Below are 21746 nucleotides of genomic sequence, written 5' to 3'. Positions count from 1 at the left end.
GTGTCTCCTATAACTAAGCAACTCACTGTTATAATACAAGAGCACTCATAGGCAATAAGTAAATAAATGGGTGTGGTTGTGTTTCAATAAATATTTATAAAAGTAGGCAAGTGGCCAGATTTGGTCCTCGGGTGGTAATTTGTTGATCTGTAATATAGAATATCTCCTTCTCCACTAACCATTCACTGAATGCCCAAAGCATACAGAACACACAGAGGACCAGGGGTATGGTCTGGCCTGTCCTCCAAAAAGTAACAAAAAGCTGCTCAGTAAGTAAAGCAGCACATACTGAGCACAAATAAGATGAAATATGGTTGGATTTAGATGAGTACAAAGAGGGATGAAGTAGGGGTAGTGCCAGGTAGGGAAAGAGGCCAAGTGAAAATGCAGAAAAATTTTAAAGTGATCATAAAAGTATGCCACAAATTTTAAGAGAAATTCAGGACAGGTGTGAGAGTTCAGGTTAGATGGCCAGCCAAGGTCAGAGGCTATTAGATCTAACACAACTCTCAAGAGTAGTGTTGTCCAGTAGAACTTTATGCGGTGATCTCAGTCTTCTGTATCTGCACTGCCCAGGATCTAGTCGGCAGATTCAGTTCTCTTCAACATTTAGTCAGAATGGAAGTTCTCTCTGTTCAGTTAAGCAGTGGTACTACTATTAAAGAATGTTCTGCAAGCCTCACAATAAGCCACAACAACAAAGACAAGAACAAACTGGTTACTGAGTGTTGTCAATTCAAAGATTAGTCTCTACACAAGCCAGCTTGAAAGCTCTGACATTTTACAGCTCATATCGTGAAGGAAATTTAAGAGAGATGTTCCTAAATTGGACAACAGAAAGGAGGCCAGCAAGGTGAAAGTGGGGGATCAACCTGAAGCAGACAGGGCTGTTGAGTTGGCAGGGAAGGTGGCCTCGAAAGAATCCGAAGTAGGGAGTACTGCAGCCAGCAAATCAAGGCTGAAGAATGCAGTTTGAGGACTAATAAACAGTACATAAGTCTGAAGCTGAAATGATGGAGAACAGTAAAACAGGCAGAGTGCTCACCAAGAAGCAACTGATTGGGGAGAGAGAAAACGGGCTCTTGGTGGGGCTGTAGAACCAAGGAGGTGGAGAACCGGACACCTGACCCAGAATAATCAGTTATGTTCAGCATATAAAGTGTGCGTGTTTTACCACTTTAGCACCTGAGTCTTAGTTGTTCTTTGACACATTGTGCTGCCCACACACATTTTATTTCCTCCCAGGTCTTTATGTGGACTGTTAGTCACTGAGGCACAGTAATGTTAACCCTGGTCACCCAGAAGGTCTAAAGTCATACTGGCAATGTCCTGACTTCTTATTTTGAGTGATGACTTCAAACAAATTGCCCACACCTCACAGCTGGAGACTGTCGTTCAGCCAACAAGACTGGGGCCAACCCCCGGGCCAAAGACAAAAAACACTGCGTAGGACTGGTACTGGTACCAGCCTTGTGAGCTACCAAAGGAAAGGAGGCTAGTTTTCAAGGCTGCTAATTTTACAAATGCTTCAAGAACTCTTTGGATTTTTAATTGTTTAAACAAACCATGAAACGAAAGCAAGAATTCTCTGCCACTATTACAAATTTTTTTTTTCAGCAAGCAATCTAAATCTGCACACAAAATTTTTTTAAAAGGCATTACTGTGACAAATTACTCTTTACTACCCTTTTCAAAGATAGATCGAAGCACCCGCTAACAAATGTCAATTTAATCTTACTGCTAAAGATTAGCAGCAGGTGATAAATGGGAAACACAGTGTCCCTAAATACACAGTGAAGCAGACCTGTTTAATCTTTACATATCTTAAAAAGGAAAATTTGTTCAGAACAAATAGGAACAGAAGGCATTAAACTACTAGGGAAATGAATTAAAAGTATGTGATTACAGGCTGATGAAAACAAGTATGCTCAGTTATAATTGGCATAATAGCTGCTAAAAAAAAAAAATCCAGTCCTTTCTTCCTACGTGCTACAAACCTATTGTCTGTTTGAGACCTACCAAAAGAGTCTAAAAATGCACCAACATCTTGAGGAACAGATTAGCAAATTGTTCTAACATGACACAATAAATCCCTGAGACAATAGAAAAAAATTAACAAATACCTTCCATCATTTTATAAATAGTCTTCTGCTACCTTTCTGTCCTTATCTGTGGTTTCCTAATGTTTTAGGAGTGAACAGAGCTATGTCCCAAAGTTGAGAAGATTTTTATTAGGGGAATAAAGATCTGGACATGGTTCCATAGTGTAGCGGTTAGCGCATCTGCTTTACACGCAGAAGGTCCTGGGTTCGTTCCCCAGTGGAGCCACGGTCCATGGTCTATAGCCATGCCACCCTGAACAAGCCTGATGTCTGATCTCAGAAGCTAAGCAGGGTCGGGTCTGGTTAGTACTTGAATGGGACACCACCTAGGGAGACCAGGTGTTGTAGACATTAAAAAAAAAAAAAAAAAATCTGATTCAGGATAGCATCTTAACACCTAGCCACTTGAGACAAGAAAGTAAAACATGATCTAGTACTATTTTGGGTCCATCTGCAACCAAGAACCACTTTAATAATCCTTAAAGACAGTTTATTAACTAAATATTAATTTCAAGTCCAGTTGAAGCAAAGTAAAAGGTTCTAGACACAGACTTTCTACAAAAAAAGTTAGCATGAATAAAATATGCATAAATTATAATCCATAACTTTTCTCAAAGACTTTAAAATATTCCCTCTTTCACATGAAACAGCCTATAAATATTTTCTTGCTAAATGTAAAATGCTATCAAAATAGTCACTGGGAACCTAAAATTCAGATTATCATATTAAATATGAAATTCTGAATAAAAAGTAATGTTATAATTTGAGAAACACTGAAGGCTGATTTCATGATAATCATGATATAACCATGATAGTTGTGCTTTCATGATTTTAAACATACTCTTTTCTTCTCTAGGCGGATACTGTATTTTACTTGCATTATACCACTTACTCCTTAGAAAAAAATACAACTTGCTGTAGGTGCTTTTCTTTCAGAATGCCTAACAATAACAGCTGCAGTAATATAAACAATGAGTATATCATTTATAGTCTGAATCATAAACTATTCTCTATTTAACAAAAAGCAGCTTTCAAAGACTGAAATTTAAATATTTAATTCCATTTATAGAATCATTTGTATGGGTTTATTTTTCAGTTTTTCAGTCAGCACATAACCATCAGATTAAGGGACCTTTTAAAACTTTTAAAAAACATATTTGCAAAAAAGAAACTATGCTGAATATTTCCACTAAATTCATTCAAATAGTATTACAGCAAAACCAAGTATTTGATTTTAAATATTTTATTCCATCTTTTTTTCTTAACAAAGAGCTTAGTCATTAGAATTCATGTAGTAGGCAAGAATACAAGTGCTGATTGGTTAGAAAGATTTTTCTCACATCTAGAAGTACAGCTAATTTGAAGAGAAAAAAATAACTCATCATAGTAAAAATAATCCCCCTAACAGAAAAGAGAGCCAGAGATGAGAAAGAATAAAACATCCAGAGTCTTCACACTCACTTAGATAGGATGGATTCTGAGGTGGCATTGATCTCCAGGGAAATAAATCACAACGAGAGGTATTATTCAGCATCTTACAAACAGATTCACAACATGTAAAAATTAGAAAATCACCAAGTTGGTTAATAAGTACATCTTACCAGGTCAAGATGCAGATCACTAACAGTAGCATCCAGATATTACAAACAAGCTACATCTACTGATGCAAATGAGCAGAAATATGAATAAAAACAAGTTCTGAGAACCTTTAGTCCCTTTTGTGATATATGCTATTTAAAAACATCTACCCAGTTCAGCAAGTTTGTAACTACTATTTCCAAATCAATAAAATAGTTTGGAGTCTCCGATTCCACCAGTGGATACCCACATGTCGAAAAGTCATACACTAATCTTGTCAGTTACATGTGTGCACACAAAAGACACAGTTCCCAGGACAACTGTATGTATTACTAACATTACAATGAACACATTTTTGGAACATTATGCCTATGAAGAAGTTAAACTGTAACAGGAATAATATGCAATTATGAAGGAAAATAATGAAGGTCTCCTTAAGCCAGAATTATTTTTCAATTGTGTCTTGACACATTAGTGGTTTGTAAAATCAATTTAATGGGTATCAGCATTTTAAAAATGAAATAAACAGAATATATCGAAGACACTGCTTATAGTAAATATAAGATTTATTTCATGAATCTTTTATGTCTGGTATGTGTGGGGAAGTGATAGTAATATTGAGTGTATTTCTTACTTGACTCCTGTTCAAAATAGTTTGAAAACCACTGCCTCACACATTGCTATTACGAGACAGAACATGATTAATCAGTGCTTGCGATGAAGGGAAACCTGGAAGAATCATGTTCCTTCTCATAGCCTGGCAGCTCCAGAATCACAAAGGTCACCTATTCTGACACCCAATTCCAACATGTGGGGTTTCTTCCACACATCTAGCAATTGTCGGAAACCAGCTGGTGTCCTACAATTCATTCAACTCACCTCTGACACTATCTACCCAGAGATAGCATCAGGTTCCAGAGGTACAGGGCTCAGTCCCACAAGACTGTCCTCCGCTTCAGATGCCAATCACAAATCCAGGTTGTTACCTGTGCTTCTGGCCGACTAACTATAAATCAGATTTCCATAACCCCCTTCCTTGGGTTCGATTAATTTGCTAGAGTAGCTCACAGAACTCAGGAAACCAGTTTACTCATTGGATTATCGGTTTGTTACAAAGGATGGATGTAACTCGGGAACAGTCAGATAAAAGAGATGTATAGAACAAGGTACAGGGAAAGGGCACGAAGCTTTCATGTTCTCTGAGCATGCCTCCCTCTCTGAATCTTCACATGTTCACCAACCAAGAAGCTCTCTGAACTCTGTGTCCTTCTGGATTTTTATTGTGGCTTCATTATATAAGCATGATTCATTAAATCATTGGCCATTGGCAATTGATTCAACCTCCAGCCAAAGGTCAGGGGACTGGGACTGAAAGCTCTAGCCTTCTAATCACAAAGTTGGTTCTTCCAGCACCAGCCCCCATCCTTAGGAAGTCACCTCATTAATATAACAAAAGACACTTTTATGGCTCTCATCACTTAGGAAATTCCAAGGGTTTTAGCAGCTGTGCCAGAAATGGAGACAAAGACCAAATATATATATATATATATATACACACACACACACACACACACACACACACACACACACACACACACACACACATATATACATATATATACACACACATATATATATACACACACATATATATACAATCCCCCTAACAGAAAAGAGAGCCAGAGATTTGTCTCCAAATATATATATATTTGGAGACAAATATATATATATATATTTCTTATCATAAATCACAATAATATCACAACCACTCTGTCTCTTTGGCTCTTTGGAGAGGAATGGAGCATATTCTAAAGAGAGCCCTTATTTCTCTCGGTTCTACACACTGATGGAGCTTAATGGTCTTTTGGAAACAGGAACAAGGTTGTGAAGCTCTGAGGGAGTATGGTTAGACCAGCGTGATCTGTCCAGCTTCACGTGCAGATGCAGAGAAACCCTGTTGCAGATTTTGGCCGGTGTTTGATAGAAGAACCAACCGGCACTGAGCGAACTAAGAATCAGAGGAGGTTTACTTACACCGGCGGGTTCAAAGGAGTCACTCTCCAGAATCTGAGCTCCAAACAAAGGCAGGCAAGTAGATTTATACGTTGATTACTTCCGCATACTTGGCGTTTTGTTTCGCCCATGTGTGCGGGAAAGGTAGGGTTCTAAGGAGGAGAGTTTGGGAAAGTTCCTCCAGGACAGGTTAGTCATCTTAGATTTCTTTACATCTCCCATATCAGCCCCAGACCAGGGCATATGACAACTATATAGTGGCTAACAACAAAAGCTTCAATATTTCAATAATCATTACAAGATGGAGAGCTATGACAGAAGAAGCCGGTCTTCACTATGATACAAAAGAATGTTCTGTCCATATCTTTATCAGATGGCTATAAATCTGGCAAGTCCAAAATATAGAATGAAAAGTGAAATTTTTTTTCAACTGTAAGATTCAGTCTGTTAAAATAAATACTTTTCCCCACAGATGCATCCCATTCCACAGTTATACTGATGAGATGTTGCCTATGATGCAGTCACTTTCTAGCATGACTACATCACACATTAACACTGGCTGAGATGGAGGTCTCGGTGAGAAACTACTTTAAAAGCTCAAAGTAAGGAATCAAAAAGAAGTTCACTACAACAAAATATGTAGAGTCAAAACACTACTTTTAGGGTTAAGGCATCCAAAAGAAAATCTTTATTCTAGAAGAATAGAATGGCTCTGCCTCCAAAATAACTTCAAAGATCCAAACTTGCTAAGATACTTATGAGAGATGATTTCTCTTTTCTAAAGAAAATTAATCATAAAACAGACCTAATACAATAATATATATGCAATTCTGTTAAATGTGTATGGCCAACATACTTTTTATGACTACGCATAACTTTAAACATAACTTTTAACTTTAAACTCCCTCGCAATGTCAGAAAAGGTTCTAAAAATATTTGAAAGAGAAAGTGAAGCCTCATTCAAAATGTTACTTAAATTAAAAAAAAAAAAATCACCAAGTCAATTAATAAGTCATTTCCAACTGCACTGAAGATTTGGAGCACAAATTATTAAGACAGATAAACCAGCTTAGATTGCACTTATCAAACATATTTAAAATTTAAAAATCAGCATCAGCAAAAAGGAGGAACAAACCTTTAATTGTAAAAGATTGATTTGAGAAAAGGAACTTGCATTGCTAAAAAAATAAAATTCCTCTTTTCTCAATGCAGTGGTTCAATCTTTTGTTTAGCAAAACTACCTAATGATCTAGATCTTCATGAGCTAGATTTCAAGCAATTCTTTTAGGAACCCCCAAAAATAGGAAATAATTTGAAGTGAGGGTGTGGAAGAATCACACAATGTGTTATCTATCCCCAGGTTGGTTTTGTTTTGTTTTTTTTATATTTATCTATCTCAAAATAACCTTTCACAGCCATTGGGAGCAACTAGCTCCCTTCATTGAAACCTCTTTGTTAAGTCAACTCTCAGCAGCATACTAATGTCCATATTAAAGAGGATGTCTACCTGGTAAATGGAGATACTTAACTCTTTGCATTGTGAAATCAATATGCTACAGAAGCAATCTGTATATGCTATATTTATTTACAAAAGAAAAACTCTGAAGTGTCATAAATTAACTTACGGCTGCCAGAGAGAGGGAGAAACACCGAAGTTAACCATCTAATAGCTGTGGGCCTAAGGAAATAGTACTCACATTCTTGAATGTACATTGAAACTTTGCATCGACTTCCAGGTGGCTGTCTAAAATAAAATGGCCACCCACCAGATGTGACAGCATCCTGCTTATGATGAACTTTCTGGACTGCTGCCAACGACCAGTCAAAAAGGATACTATGCACCTATCCTATAACTATCCCTGCTTCATCTTTTCCAGCTCCTCTTATCTAGAGCCTATGTAAATTCTTTCAAAACAGCTTACATCTTCCCCACATTCATTGTATAAAAGAGCTCTGTCAGCTCCAGGACAACAGACATGTTTGTCATCTCCATCTAGCCCTGCTGCTGGTGGTTTAGACTATATGTCCCAGGACCTGGTCCTTTTCTTGGCTAGCACATGTCACAATAAACCCTTTCTTTTAGGATAAGTGTTAGCCTCAAAGGCCTTTTGTTTAACATTAGCGGTCTGCAACCTGGAAGAGGGCTCCCACCAGAACCAACTGTGTAAGCATCTTTATCTCAGACTTCCAGCCTCCAGAACTATGGGAAATAAATTTCTGTTGTTATAAGCCACCCAATTTATGGTACTTTGTTATAGCAGCCCAACCAAATTAAAACAGATTGACAAGAAAAATATTCTGAGATGTTCTAAATTAAAATTACAGCGGCTGGAGAGTCGGAAAAAGAGACAGAACAGTTACCCTGTTAAGAGCAGTGGACCAGCTCTGACAAAAGGCTGCTCTCATTCCTGTGTATCTGTAGGAATTTAGGATTAACTTCCAGGTGGCTATTTCCATGATTATCCAAAAAGAGAGAAGCCAGGCGCCATTGAACCCCGGAACAGAAATACAGTCTCCACTTCTTACTTACACAGGAACTTTCCAATCTGCTGCCCATAGCTAATCCACAGGAGCGGACACTTCTTCCTTGTGGACTCTGCTGCATTGATCCCAGACCTAGTCCCATTTCACCTTCTCCCATCCCCTTTGTCTATAGCTAATGTAGATTCTTTTAGAATGACTTACATCTTTCTCCCCACTACCTGATGTATAAAATATGCTAACAAAACTCCAGGACGATGGACATGTTGTCTTTTCTACCTAGCCACGCTGCTGGTGGTTTAGACTCCATGCCCCAAGACTGGTCTTTTTTGCTAGCAATGGCCTAATAAAGCCTATTTTTTTAAAAAAAAAGACTTTTAGCATGAAAGTTAACGTTTTTGTTGTTGCTTAACTAGATGAAGACAAATTTATTAATTTTTTCTTTTATAATTTGTTCATTTTGAGTCTTATCCAAAAAAAATACTTACCCAACTCAGTCTCTCACATAACATCTAATTAAAATGTGTATGCCAACTATGGGATTCCTATCTCTCTAGCTGACCATACGGATCTAGCCTCATTTGGACCATACATCCTGTGACCTACAACAAAACTAGCTCTAGTAATTTCTAATCCATCTTTCCACAATTTGTTCTACAGAATATTAGCCCTACAAGAATGCCACAAATGTTTCAGAAATGCTATACCTCATTCTTGATCAATACATAATGAACACGTAAATATTAAAGGCTCTGAGAAACCCTAGCATAAAATCAGATTTATATTGTTTAATCTAGGATTTCTCGATCCACATAACTACAAAAACCCTTTCTTCACTGAATACCTATTAACACCCTGTAAAATTAGTGCTCTAGGAAGCCACTTTGAAAGGCCCTCACTTAAACATAATGTGTTCAAAATGTGACAATATTTAATTCACACATTGCTGAAACTGATCTTTCTGTTGTTTTGCGGTTTCTTTGCTTCTGACATCCTGTATTACTCAAAAATCATTTCCTAATTTCTAAATATTAAATGAATTTTCCAACATCCAATAGTTCAAAGTTAAACAAACAGTAAGGCTTTCCTCCGACACAGGCACCTGAAACCTACCAACCAATGAATATGGTCAATTGTGACAGAAACCATCACCAGTTCTCTGGTTGAAGTATATGTCACTATTACCCTGTCAGAGTGTAACTGATATCTGTTCTTGCCTGGTTGTTTTAATTTTGGTAACTATATATAGTTTACATTATAAAACAAAACAGAACTTTCAAACAAGTAAATACAGCCAAAATGAGAACAATTTAAACGACCAGCAGAGGAAAGAAGATCTAAAAACAAAAAAATGACGTCTTAAGACATACCCTGTAAAAGGAGAAAACCTATTTTAAAAAGACAGACATTTGTGAGAAAACAGGCTTAGACTCAGCATTCATATTGAAAATACAAATCACCTATATTAAGATTGACTTAGATTCACACAAGATGAGGTGATACTTGCAAAAAGTAGAACATTTTGCTAGCTATCTGTACACTAGTTTTTCAGCATTTGCTCGCTTGACAGTAAGTGTTCTTTCTTCCTTCTAGCCACGTCAAAGAAAAAGAAAATAAGGGAACAGCCTACCCTATATATCACCATCATCAAAAACATTTGGTCCTGGTAGATTAGCTAACAAAATAGTGTTTATCAAGTAGTCTTTTAAATCCACTCTAGGAATTTTGTAACACAAATCATTATAGCATTTTAAGACTCACTGTCAGATCTTGATGAAAATCACAATAAAAATTTTAAACCTGTATTTAGTTAATAAACTTAGTTACTACATCCAATTACAGCTATTAATAAATACAAAGAAAAAAAGCACTGAATATTAGCTCACAATGTCAGATTCTATGATTGTATAATTATGAAATCACATTTTTTACATTAATGCATACTGTTCTTGCTGTCAATTGACTTTATCATCCTCCTTCAAGCTCCCATTGAAGTATCACTTCCAGGAAGTTTTCACTCTGATACTACATGTCTATGGTACTAAGTGTTTAAAGATGAAGCTGTACTTTGTAACACACTGCTTTGGGAAGATGTTTGTTTTCTTCCTGTATGTGCATGAATTCTCCTCAACCAGATTATCCTGAGGATTTCTTTTATAATTCACGGCTTCTCTTATGTTTCCGCCAAAGTACTCCTTTTGTTAAAGGATCTATCACAAAATGAAAATTTATTTGAAGTCTTTATTTAGCCTTTAAAATTCATTTGAAATGTAAGATCCAACACCATAGTATACATTTGTTTTAAATAAAAAGAGATGTTTTAGTGTTGGTGAGGATGTGGAGAAACTTGAGCCCTTGTGCACTGTTGGTGGGATTGTAAAATGTTGTGACCACAATGGAAAACAGTACAGAAATCCCTCAAAAAAATTGAAAATAGAATTACCACATGATCCAGCAACCTTATTCTGGGTATATATCTAAAATAATTGCAAGCAGAGTCTCAAAGAAATATTTGCGCACCCATGTTCATAGCAACACTATTCACTAAAGCCAAGAGGCAGAAGTAACCCAAATGTCTATTGACAAATGAATGGATAAATAAAATGTAATATATACATACAATGGAATATATTCGGCCTTAAGAAGGAAGAAAATCCTGTCATATGCTGCAACGCAGATGAATGATAAGGATGTTACGCTAAGTAAAATAAGACAGTTGTAAAAAGACACAATGCACGATTCCAATTATACGAGGTATCTAAAGCAGTCAAATTCAAAGAAACAAAAGGTAGAATGGTGGTTATCAGGGGCTGGAGGAAGGGGGACTAGGAGGGTTGTAGTTTAATGAGTATAAAGTTTCAGATTTGTAAAATGAAAAACTTCTAGAGATCTGTTTCCCAACAATGTGAATATACTTAACGCTACTGAACTATACACTTAAAAATGATTAAGATGGTAAATTTCATGTTATGTGGGAGGTTTTAACACAATTTCAAAAAATGTTTTTAATCTCTTCATTTATACCAAATCTTCAGGTAAAACTGATGTGATGTTTCCTGAGCACACACAGACACCTATTGAATGAAGTTGCCTAAAGCCCCATGCAGCCCTGAAGGTGGCTCACAGGACAAAACCTCCTGCTTCTCTCACATCCTCTGCTCAATTCAGCAGTTATTAAGTCACTGCACTGTGGGAACCGCAAGAGACTATTAACACTAATAAGGCCATGACCGCTGGCCATGAGCAGGTCAGAGGAACCCACTGTACCTAGCTCAGTGCTGAGAACCTATTATCTGTGCAATAAATTGACCAGATCTGCAGTTCTCCTCAATTAATTGCTACACTGTAGGAGAAAAAGTGGGATTTCTCTGGACTGTAGTTTTCTCTAGACAAAGTTCCCATAACAGTAAGCACAAAGAACAGTATATCCACATGTGGAATGGAAGTCAAAATAAATTTTAAAACATTCAAGTAACCAAAAGTTCTTTGTTAAAAGAGAAACACTTGAAGTAAAACTGACAAAGGCCCTTCCATTAAGGCAGATATACAGAGAACCTGTAAGGTACTTATTAGCCTAGCATAGCAGGGACAGATTCTCCATAGCAACAAGAGCAAAAGCTGTCCAATGAAATAGAAAAGTGCAACCCAATATAACAGAAAATTCATGGCTGAGATAACTATAAAGAAATGTATTGGTACAAATTCCAACATTTTATCTATCAGATCAATTCAATTTGGTTCTGGGCAATGTCTCGTAATGACAGCACACGGAGCTATCCCCTGAATAGTAATCATCCATGTTACTTTCCGGTAGGTCTTTTTGTATACTGCAGTGTCAATTTTGTTATAAATCCTAGTACTTCATCTCTGGGTACAACCACAAGAGACACTTAGTCTACAAGAACAAGCTCACTTTCCTTAATAATGGTATATTGGTGGGTTATGTTACCACAGAAACAGCTTCACCTCCAAGGTAATCTGATTAAACGGACATTATGGAGAAAGCTGCTTTTCTCCATCCTCAGTGTCTCATCTTAGGCCTTCATCATTTCTGAATTACTGCAAAAGCCTCCTACCTGCTCTCCCTTCCTCTACTCCCACGTGCCTCAAACCCATCTTAATTTACACTCAAAATTCATCTTTCTAAATTCCAAAACTTATCATGGCGCTCCCCTGCTTAAAACCTTCAGTAGTTCACAAAGCCTTCAGGATCTCTGACATAGAATAGGAGGTTCTTGACGATTTAGTCCCTGAGTGACACACTTTTTAAAACTCTTTATTTTAAAATAATTTCAAACTTAGAGAAACGTTGAAAGAACGATAAAAAGAACTCATCCTTTTCATCCAAATTCACCACTTATTAACTCTTAAGACACAATCTCAGTGACAGCAGGAACTTTATATTTTATTCATAGTGCCTGGCAGAGTAGATATTCAATAAATTCATGGAAGAAATTAATCTGTAAGCAAATGAACTTGGAATGCTCCCATTGAAGTATCACTTCCAGGAAGTTTTCACTCTGATACTACATGTCTATGGTACTAAGTGTTTAAAGATGAAGCTGTACTTTGTAACACACTGCTTTGGGAAGATGTTTGTTTTCTTCCTGTATGTGCATGAATTCTCCTCAACCAGATTATCCTGAGGATTTCTTTTATAATTCACGGCTTCTCTTATGTTTCCGCCAAAGTACTCCTTTTGTTAAAGGATCTATCACAAAATGAAAATTTATTTGAAGTCTTTATTTAGCCTTTAAAATTCATTTGAAATGTAAGATCCAACACCATAGTATACATTTGTTTTAAATAAAAAGAGATGTTTTAGTGTTGGTGAGGATGTGGAGAAACTTGAGCCCTTGTGCACTGTTGGTGGGATTGTAAAATGTTGTGACAATGGAAAACAGTACAGAAATCCCTCAAAAAAATTGAAAATAGAATTACCACATGATCCAGCAACCTTATTCTGGGTATATATCTAAAATAATTGCAAGCAGAGTCTCAAAGAAATATTTGCGCACCCATGTTCATAGCAACACTATTCACTAAAGCCAAGAGGCAGAAGTAACCCAAATGTCTATTGACAAATGAATGGATAAATAAAATGTAATATATACATACAATGGAATATATTCGGCCTTAAGAAGGAAGAAAATCCTGTCATATGCTGCAACGCAGATGAATGATAAGGATGTTACGCTAAGTAAAATAAGACAGTTGTAAAAAGACACAATGCACGATTCCAATTATACGAGGTATCTAAAGCAGTCAAATTCAAAGAAACAAAAGGTAGAATGGTGGTTATCAGGGGCTGGAGGAAGGGGGACTAGGAGGGTTGTAGTTTAATGAGTATAAAGTTTCAGATTTGTAAAATGAAAAACTTCTAGAGATCTGTTTCCCAACAATGTGAATATACTTAACGCTACTGAACTATACACTTAAAAATGATTAAGATGGTAAATTTCATGTTATGTGGGAGGTTTTAACACAATTTCAAAAAATGTTTTTAATCTCTTCATTTATACCAAATCTTCAGGTAAAACTGATGTGATGTTTCCTGAGCACACACAGACACCTATTGAATGAAGTTGCCTAAAGCCCCATGCAGCCCTGAAGGTGGCTCACAGGACAAAACCTCCTGCTTCTCTCACATCCTCTGCTCAATTCAGCAGTTATTAAGTCACTGCACTGTGGGAACCGCAAGAGACTATTAACACTAATAAGGCCATGACCGCTGGCCATGAGCAGGTCAGAGGAACCCACTGTACCTAGCTCAGTGCTGAGAACCTATTATCTGTGCAATAAATTGACCAGATCTGCAGTTCTCCTCAATTAATTGCTACACTGTAGGAGAAAAAGTGGGATTTCTCTGGACTGTAGTTTTCTCTAGACAAAGTTCCCATAACAGTAAGCACAAAGAACAGTATATCCACATGTGGAATGGAAGTCAAAATAAATTTTAAAACATTCAAGTAACCAAAAGTTCTTTGTTAAAAGAGAAACACTTGAAGTAAAACTGACAAAGGCCCTTCCATTAAGGCAGATATACAGAGAACCTGTAAGGTACTTATTAGCCTAGCATAGCAGGGACAGATTCTCCATAGCAACAAGAGCAAAAGCTGTCCAATGAAATAGAAAAGTGCAACCCAATATAACAGAAAATTCATGGCTGAGATAACTATAAAGAAATGTATTGGTACAAATTCCAACATTTTATCTATCAGATCAATTCAATTTGGTTCTGGGCAATGTCTCGTAATGACAGCACACGGAGCTATCCCCTGAATAGTAATCATCCATGTTACTTTCCGGTAGGTCTTTTTGTATACTGCAGTGTCAATTTTGTTATAAATCCTAGTACTTCATCTCTGGGTACAACCACAAGAGACACTTAGTCTACAAGAACAAGCTCACTTTCCTTAATAATGGTATATTGGTGGGTTATGTTACCACAGAAACAGCTTCACCTCCAAGGTAATCTGATTAAATGGACATTATGGAGAAAGCTGCTTTTCTCCATCCTCAGTGTCTCATCTTAGGCCTTCATCATTTCTGAATTACTGCAAAAGCCTCCTACCTGCTTTCCCTTCCTCTACTCCCACGTGCCTCAAACCCATCTTAATTTACACTCAAAATTCATCTTTCTAAATTCCAAAACTTATCATGGCGCTCCCCTGCTTAAAACCTTCAGTAGTTCACAAAGCCTTCAGGATCTCTGACATAGAATAGGAGGTTCTTGACGATTTAGTCCCTGAGTGACACACTTTTTAAAACTCTTTATTTTAAAATAATTTCAAACTTAGAGAAACGTTGAAAGAACGATAAAAAGAACTCATCCTTTTCATCCAAATTCACCACTTATTAACTCTTAAGACACAATCTCAGTGACAGCAGGAACTTTATATTTTATTCATAGTGCCTGGCAGAGTAGATATTCAATAAATTCATGGAAGAAATTAATCTGTAAGCAAATGAACTTGGAATAAATAAAGGGCCAACTTCTGCTTAGAGAGAGTGGACTGCATACAAATGTCACCTCTACTCCTTTTTAAACTCTCACTTAAGTAACTGTTAAAGATATGTTTTAAGCCTAAATCCATAAGGACAGAGAGAAGAGATAATAGCAGCCAAATCGGGGGGAGGGTGGGGGAATTGACCTGGCAGCGGTAATCATGTGAACTTAGGAAAGGCAGCCCAGAAGAAAGGCTTAAGAAGGGAGGCACTGGTATCTGAATGTGTGGGTACATGGATGGCTGCAAAGAGGAAGGATGGCTGAAGAAATTCCTAGACCAGTTAGACTCCCCAGATTTCTTGCCCAATATGACACAATCACATAACCAACCTTCTCCTCCAATGCCAGCAGAAAAATTTCTCCAGAGATTCATTCAACTGAAAGCAAACCATTACTCTGAGCCTGGCTTAGTCCTAGGTGCCCCAAAATCTGAGGGACCAAAGCTAAGGCCCTGCCATCCTGGAGCTTCTGTTCTAGTAGGGTGAAGCAAGTAAGTGAATCTGTAACAGATCTCGTGTGATGGCTGCTATGGAGCAAGGAGAAGCAGGACAGGGGACAGGGAGTGTGGTGTGGTTCTTGCTACAGAGCAAAAATCTGAAAGAAAGGAGAAGTACAGATATCCAGGGAAAAAGTATTCCAGACACAGGGGTTTAGATACTCAGACCTCGAGGTGGAAGCAAACTCGGTAGGCGAACAGCTGACTCGGTAGGCGAACAGCTGACATGGTGGGGTAGATGAGAATGTAGAGGCGAAGGGTGTCTGAGATGGAGGTAAGGGCCAGATGACAGAAGGATCCATTGAAGCAACGATTCGCCTCCTGGGCTGCACACTGGAATCACCTGGAGAGCTTTCGAAAACTTAACGTGAGTCCCACCCCAGAGTTTCTAATCTGAATTTTGATTAGTATGGGGTGTGGCTGGTTGTATTTTCAAAATCTCTATAGGTGGTTCTATTGTGCAGATGAGGTTAGAACCATGGAAGTGGAAGAAATCTAGACTCAGGATGCTAGGTATACCTGAGAGATGAAATGGAAGAGCTCCAGTGGAAAACAGGAAGATTAAGTAAAAGGGTTAAAACTCAAGGTCCAGCCTGCCAGCCCCTCCAGCTTCATTTCCCATCTAACTCCAAGAAACCACTACAGAAAATACTGGTAGCCAGACACATATGTATCTGGTATGGGCAAAGAACAAGCTGGGATTACTAGCCTGAAAGCTCCTCAAAGGCAAGAAACAAGTCTTGTTCCTCTTTGTACCCCCACCAACCTCCCCAAGCTCCTAGCAGTGTCCCAAAAGTGTTACTCAGTAGATATTACTAGAATGAGCAATAAACTGTTTAGAGTCCGTAACAGCACAGGAAGAAATTTTCATAGGTAGACTGCAAAGCAAAAATGTGTCTAAAGTAAGAGGGATGCTTCTATTCTTCAGAGAAATCATTTTCAACTCCATCTATAAAGCCAGGTAAGACCAATGTCAAACATTAATTTCTTAAATACCTACCACACACAATTCACTGTCTCCATCCAAGTAAGCAACAGCTCTAGAGCTCAAAAATCCATTCAATTTCAAGAGCAAGATCTCTAGATAACCCAGGGTTCATGTGGCTGCAGTAACAAAAGATGTATTTTAGAACAAAATTCTGTCTGCCTCCTTAGCTTTAGAAATGAGTCGGTACCAAGGTGGCTATATAGATAACAGCAGCTCACAAACAAGAGGAGGAGGGGGATTAACATTATCTTCAATTAGAAAAATAAGTCAGTTCTGTTTTACACATCAATAAAGAAAAAGTTCAGTCTAGCATTTAGGGGGAGTTGAAAGAGGCAAAGTTCTGAGAAGACAGCAAAATACCTTGAAACTTATTCCCTAAACTATTAGAAGGTGACTCCTAAATTCATCCTACTTTGCTTGTCTACATAGATACCTGTCCATAATTTATAACATTGTCATATTTGTTGGTTAGAGGGAAATGACAAATTAAGTCTCATTCATCGCTATTTCAGTATGTTTTCTCTTCCAGAGTCAGATATCAACACACTCCATGGCAAAAAAAATTTTTATTGATTTTTTGAAAGGCTTTAAATTCCCTTTATTATTGAACCGTTTTTACTTTAAAAAAAAATGTCTCCCCAAACAGCATCAATGAAAAAATAGAGATTAAACATGCATTAGAATTTTGCATAACAACTCAGTTTTACCTAATTTTCTGAGATGGTTAAACTAGGTGTGGGACTGAAATTGTCCAACTGAGGAAAACAATATAGACAAAAACTTGTCAATTAGCCAATAACTACATTTGAGTGCCTAACACGGATAAGACAGCTGCATACACACAAAAACACCAAGTTTGACATGATTCTCATCCATAAGGAGCTGAAGAACAAAACACAACATTTTAAGGACTCAAATAGATTCCCAAGTACCCTAGTATTATTAAACAAAACTTTTCTGTCTACTTCTAGTCTCACGAACTCACTCTTATTTGAGATGAATGACACCTAAATTATCAGTATCAACATTTCTCCATCACTAGGTTTTCTTAGATAAGTCACTGAAAGGACCCCTGGAAATTATCAGTTATCTTTCCTACTGTTTTGCACTGCAAAGAGTACAAGACATCTTGGACAGTGACTATCTGTCCAACAATCCAATACAAAATGATACCCTTAATTTTTCAGATACCATATAGGATACTAATTATTTAACATCATTGGATTAAAAAAAGAAAGAAAGAAAGAAAAAGAACAGCACCTAAAAGTCTTTCCTATTGGAAAATCCTATGGGGTCTATGCTGATCAGCATTCAAAGAGCTCTATTAAATTAATCTTTTTGCTTAAGCTTTTGCCTTAGTGACTCAGAGGGACTACTGAAATATACTTGAGCATAAGATTAAATTTTTAAATTTCTTTTAAATCTAGGTAGCGACCAAATTGTGAGAAGAAAAATGTAAATTAGCTTTTTGATTTGAGCACATAATTACATTGTTAGAAATGTAAGCAGACAAAAATCTCATTAAATATTTGGTCCCTTACTTGCCCCTAACACTTACAAAATCTGAAGACATATTCCACAATGAACAATGCTTAAAACCATGGAGTACTGCACAAAATAACATCCTAGGTCAAAAGGCAACTCAAGTAGTTATCTGATCTAATCTTCTGGCTTCAATACTAAACTAGTCATGAAGAGTTACAGTAACTTCATTTAATAAAGCATCATGAATTTTAGAATTCTGAATAAAATGAGCAAGGAAGCAAAAGTAAAAGGATAAGAAATATGGGGGGAGGGGATAAAATGGGAATTAAAAGTAAAAGTATCATTCTGTTAAACTACATATATTACTTGGCTTTTTCAAAATCAAGCACTAGTAGTTCACTTCTCTCCCAATCATAAATTATGTTACCTATTCTTTTGTCCTAAACATTCAGTGACATAACACATCATAAGAGAAGAGCAATAAGCAACTAAAACAGTTGAAATGTATTTCATTTATTATCATCTTCAAATACAAAGTATTCTCTAAACATTAAATTGAGATAACTGAAAAAAAACCTATCTTTATCACTTATTTAATGTGCTAAATTTAATTTAAAATTCTATTTTAATGCTTTCTTAAATGGAAAATGCTGGTCATAATGTAACCTTTGGTGACTCTGATCAATAATTATAAAGTGACACTTTTGGGTTACTCATACCTGTAGGACTGTTGGCATCTATAGTAATAAATAATTTAATTATTGCTTTTGATGTGTCTAGTTTCCCTGTTTCCTTTTCTGATACTAGAGTTTGCTGCTGTCACTCCTTGCTAGTGTCAACATGCTTGCCCCTACTTTCCTTGCCCTGTTCCAATTTACTGACCCTGCTTTTCAGCCTCCATCTCTCTGCTCTATTCTCTCATCCCGAACACCCTTCCCCAACACTGCCCAGCCTCATCCTTGCCAGCATGGTGTCTCATTAAACTTTCTGATCTCCATCAGTCTGATAACTGAGAATATGTACTTCCGTTTAATTTTAATTTGCATTTCTCTTATGAGTGGGTTGACCATTTTTTCACATGTTTAAGAGCCATTTGCATTTTCTGTGAACAGTCTGCTCAAAGCCTTTGCTCATTTTTAATAAGATTGTTAAAACTCATTGCATACATTGGAAATCAGTTCTCTAATGTAAGTTATGATCCTCCCCACCAAGCCCCACCTCCGTGCGCATATCATTTGGCTTTTGGCTTTGGTTATGGTTTTTAAAATACAGGCATTCTCGATAACCAAACTTAACAGTCTTTTCATTTATGGTTTCTAGATTTTGTGTGATATATAGAAAGATCTTCTCTATTCTGACATTTGAAAAGAATTTGTCAGTGATTTGTTCTAAAACCTTTATGAGTTTATTTTACACTAAAATTTTTGACCCACTTTATCCTGTTACCTGGTATGAGGTTTGAATCTCACTTTTTTTCCCAGATGGTAACTCTGTTTGGATCGACATCATTGATTGACAAATCCATCTTTTTTCCAATGATTTGAAATGCTTTGGAGTGAGTGTTTCAGTTTGGGGTTTTTTGCTTATGTCATGATTGCCTGGTGCTTAGGATTTCTGGGATAATGACATTGAGATAAACTAGAATTAAGAGCAGTTTACACTTAAGGCATTGTCTTACACCTTCTTAAAATACAAGAATTTACTCTACTTGTGAACTCTTCAGGGCAGGTACTGGGACCCATGTACTCTTACATGACCAGCACATAGTAACTGCTTAACATTCTTTGAATAAATAGTGCACCACATTTTTAAAACCAAGCATAGATATAAATTACCTTAGGGTATGGAGAAGAGTTGTATCACTGCTGATTAGCTGTGTTCCAGAGGGGAATTTTGCCAAGCTTCCCTGTCCACCCAATCCTTTCTTCTTTGACAAAAATCTTTCAGTCTAGTCAATATCTAGCAACCTCACTAGAGTCAATGAACATTTAATCACAATTCAGCTAGTTACATTTACAACCACTATGGAAAATGATATAGCAATTGCTCAGAAAATGAACATAAATCAACCCAATGACCCAGCATTTCTATTCCTAGGTTATTTACCCAAGAGAAATGAAAACATATGGTCACAAAAAGATTTGTACATAAATGTGCATAGAAGTTTTATTCATAATAGTCCCACAGTAGAACTAAACCAAATGATAGAATACTCTTCGGCAATAAAAAGGAATAAATTGCATGCAACATGGTGAATCTCAAAATTATATCATGTAAAAAAGCCAGACATAAAAGAACACATACTGTATAATTCCATCTGTATGCCATCCAAAAACAGGCAAACTAATCATGGTGATAGAACTCAAACCATGATGGTTCCCTGAAGAGGGAGGAGGAAGAGAAAGGCCTTTCTGGAGTAATGGTAATGTTTTACATCGGCAATTTTCAACATGCTGTCCCTGAACCACCGGCACCTGGGAAATGTTAGAAATGTAAAATCTCAAGTCTCCGCCCCAGAACTACTGAATCTGAAACCCTGGGGGTGGGTGCAGCAGTCTGCACTTTAACAAGCCATCCATAAATGCTAAGGCTGAGAACCCCTACTCTATATCTTGTTTGTGGAGGTGATTAAACAGGTATATATCATTCTCAAAGTTCTTCAAAATGTTTGCTTAGAATAGGAGCATTTTATAAGTAAATTATACCTCAATTTTTAAAATTTGGATATAATTCTTTAAATATTATCTTTAACACAAATCTAGCTCCTCCTGTTTTTCCTTACCTTGATAAATGGCAAGATAATCCACCTAGAAGACTGAATGAAAGACCTCTTCCACTCCTTTGCTCTTTGCAGTCAATCACCACATCTGGTTAATTTACCTATGAAATCTCTCTCCAACTCTTACCCTCTATTTCTAATCCCAGCACCCTATTTCAACAGATACCTTTGTTTTTGACTTGCTCTAGTAGCACAGCATACCTCTCTCCTTATCCAATTCAATCTCTAAATTGCCAGAACTATTTCTCTATGTCAGCTCAATGTCTTCTTGCTTCTTTTTTGAAGACTCATGGCTCCCTTCTATCTATCGAAAGCATAAACTCTACACTCTTTAGTGAGGCACGAGAAACCTTTAGCGACCTGCTCATAGCCCAACACATCCAGTCTCGTCTCAAGTCATTGGCTCCCTTGGACCTTACACTGCACCAACATTGGCTCAGTCGAGATTTTCCTAATACGTCGAGCATGTTCTATCTTGCCTCCAGTGCTTTGTCCAAGCTATTTCCCACCTCTCAAATGCAATCTCTCCCACTTCCCTGCCTAGCGTGATCCCAACTACCCATTAAAATCCTGCTGAAACATTACGTCTATTGTAAAAGTTCCCTATCATCATACCCCAAGCAGAATTAATTGCTCCCTTCTCTGTTGTTCACATTTTCCTGATTCAGAGAATGTATATCTACCTATGCCTCAATTTTCTTTCCATGCAGTTTCAGTCGTCAAGGCCAGTAGTTCTAGGCAATCTCATATCACTCCCCTACTTATGACCATTCAATATACCCCTATTAACTACTGGATAATGTGCAAATTCCTCA

General features: G+C 37.1%; 1 protein-coding gene and 1 pseudogene across 1 annotated transcript in view; one reads left to right on the top strand and one right to left on the bottom strand.

The window, feature by feature from the left end:
• Window positions 1-21746, bottom strand: part of AVEN (apoptosis and caspase activation inhibitor) — a 138427-nt gene that overhangs the window by 63794 nt on the left and 52887 nt on the right. The gene's annotated exons all lie outside the window — the stretch shown is intronic.
• On the top strand, window positions 2338-2453 carry LOC111736403 (annotated as a pseudogene).

This window comes from Pteropus vampyrus, unplaced genomic scaffold (assembly GCF_000151845.1).
Source record: "Pteropus vampyrus isolate Shadow unplaced genomic scaffold, Pvam_2.0 Scaffold19, whole genome shotgun sequence".
Lineage (NCBI taxonomy): Eukaryota > Metazoa > Chordata > Mammalia > Chiroptera > Pteropodidae > Pteropus > Pteropus vampyrus.
Note: the sequence above shows the minus strand (reverse complement) of the source record. Positions and strands in the feature narration are given on the sequence as shown.